The 2,500-nt window shown below is 51.8% G+C and overlaps 1 protein-coding gene across 2 annotated transcripts in view; it reads left to right on the top strand.

Annotated features, from left to right (window-relative positions):
• mgp (matrix Gla protein) overlaps positions 1-2,500 on the top strand; it is a 49,188-nt gene that overhangs the window by 44,862 nt on the left and 1,826 nt on the right. The window lies entirely within an intron of this gene.

Genomic DNA, 2,500 nt, shown 5'->3' with positions numbered 1-2,500 from the left:
TAGTGCCAGAGTCCTAGTGCCAGAGTCCTAGTGCCAGAGTCCTAGTGCGAGAGTCCTAGTGCGAGAGTCCTAGTGCGAGAGTCCTAGTGCGAGAGTTCTAGTAAGAGTCCTAGTGCGAGAGTCCTAGTGCGAGAGTCCTAGTGCGAGTCATAGTGCGAGAGTCCTATTGTGAGAGTCCTAGTGTGATTCCTAGTGCGAGAGTCCTTGTGGGAGTCCTAATCTCCCACAATCCTCCTAGTGTGAGAGTCCTAGTGGGAGTCCTAGTGTGAGAGTCGTAGTGGTAGTCCTAGTGTGAGAGTCCTAGTGTGAGAGTCGTAGTGGTAGTCCTAGTGTGGGAGTCGTAGTGGTAGTCCTAGTGTGAGAGTCCTAGTGTGAGAGTCCTAGTGTGAGAGTCCTAGTGTGAGAGTCCTAGTGTGAGAGTCCTAGTGTGGTAGTCCTAGTGTGAGAGTCCTAGTGGGAGTCCTAGTGGGAGTCCTAGTGGGAGTCCTAGTGTGGGAGTCCTAGTGGTAGTCCTAGTGTGAGAGTCCTAGTGTGAGAGTCCTAGTGGGAGTCCTAGTGGTAGTCCTAGTGTGGGAGTCCTAGTGTGAGAGTCCTAGTGTGAGAGTCCTAGTGTGAGAGTCCTAGTGTGGGAGTCCTAGTGTGGGAGTCCTAGTGTGAGAGTCCTAGTGTGAGAGTCCTAGTGTGAGAGTCCTAGTGTGAGAGTCCTAGTGTGAGAGTCCTAGTGTGAGAGTCCTAGTGTGAGAGTCCTAGTGTGAGAGTCCTAGTGGTAGTCCTAGTGTGAGAGTCCTAGTGGGAGTCCTAGTGGTAGTCCTAGTGTGGGAGTCCTAGTGTGAGAGTCCTAGTGTGAGAGTCCTAGTGTGAGAGTCCTAGTGTGAGAGTCCTAGTGTGAGAGTCCTAGTGTGAGAGTCCTAGTGTGAGAGTCCTAGTGTGTGAGTCCTAGTGTGTGAGTCCTAGTGTGAGAGTCCTAGTGGTAGTCCTAGTGTGAGAGTCCTAGTGGTAGTCCTAGTGTGAGAGTCCTAGTGGTAGTCCTAGTGCCAGAGTCCTAGTGCCAGAGTCCTAGTGCCAGAGTCCTAGTGCCAGAGTCCTAGTGCGAGAGTCCTAATGCGAGAGTCCTAGTGCGAGAGTCCTAGTGCGAGAGTTCTAGTAAGAGTCCTAGTGCGAGAGTCCTAGTGCGAGTCATAGTGCGAGAGTCCTATTGTGAGAGTCCTAGTGTGATTCCTAGTGCGAGAGTCCTTGTGGGAGTCCTAATCTCCCACAATCCTCCTAGTGTGTGAGTCCTAGTGTGAGAGTCCTAGTGGGAGTCCTAGTGTGAGAGTCGTAGTGGTAGTCCTAGTGTGAGAGTCCTAGTGTGAGAGTCGTAGTGGTAGTCCTAGTGTGGGAGTCGTAGTGGTAGTCCTAGTGTGAGAGTCCTAGTGTGAGAGTCCTAGTGTGAGAGTCCTAGTGTGAGAGTCCTAGTGTGGTAGTCCTAGTGTGAGAGTCCTAGTGGGAGTCCTAGTGGGAGTCCTAGTGGGAGTCCTAGTGTGGGAGTCCTAGTGGTAGTCCTAGTGTGAGAGTCCTAGTGTGAGAGTCCTAGTGGGAGTCCTAGTGGTAGTCCTAGTGTGGGAGTCCTAGTGTGAGAGTCCTAGTGGGAGTCCTAGTGGTAGTCCTAGTGTGGGAGTCCTAGTGGTAGTCCTAGTGTGAGAGTCCTAGTGTGAGAGTCCTAGTGTGAGAGTCCTAGTGTGAGAGTCCTAGTGTGTGAGTCCTAGTGTGAGAGTCCTAGTGGTAGTCCTAGTGTGAGAGTCCTAGTGGTAGTCCTAGTGTGAGAGTCCTAGTGTGAGAGTCCTAGTGTGAGAGTCCTAGTGTGAGAGTCCTAGTGTGAGAGTCCTAGTGTGAGAGTCCTAGTGTGAGAGTCCTAGTGTGGTAGTCCTAGTGTGAGAGTCCTAGTGGTAGTCCTAGTGGTAGTCCTAGTGTGAGAGTCCTAGTGTGAGAGTCCTAGTGTGAGAGTCCTAGTGTGAGAGTCCTAGTGTGAGAGTCCTAGTGTGAGAGTCCTAGTGTGGTAGTCCTAGTGTGAGAGTCCTAGTGGGAGTCCTAGTGTGTGAGTCCTAGTGTGAGAGTCCTAGTGGTAGTCCTAGTGTGAGAGTCCTAGTGGGAGTCCTAGTGTGGGAGTCCTAGTGGTAGTCCTAGTGTGAGAGTCCTAGTGTGAGAGTCCTAGTGTGAGAGTCCTAGTGTGAGAGTCCTAGTGTGAGAGTCCTAGTGTGAGAGTCCTAGTGTGAGAGTCCTAGTGTGAGTCCTCTAGGAGAGAAACCTGCACGGGTGAACAGCAGGTATGACACGTATGCCTGCAAGATGCCCTGCAGGCACATAAGCTTTGCCAACCAAGTTAGATGTTGTTCTGCAAGGCTTGGTGGGCAACGTTGGGGCCTTGAGGAACGATGCCGCCTCAGGGGAGAGATAACTCACAAGCCTCTCCCGCCCTAGTTATCGCCTCATACCCATGCTCATTCAGCCCCATGATTTTAGT

This window comes from Phoxinus phoxinus (assembly GCF_949152265.1).
Source record: "Phoxinus phoxinus genome assembly, chromosome: 1".
Classification (NCBI taxonomy): domain Eukaryota; kingdom Metazoa; phylum Chordata; class Actinopteri; order Cypriniformes; family Leuciscidae; genus Phoxinus; species Phoxinus phoxinus.
This window is presented reverse-complemented; position numbering and strand designations above follow the sequence as displayed.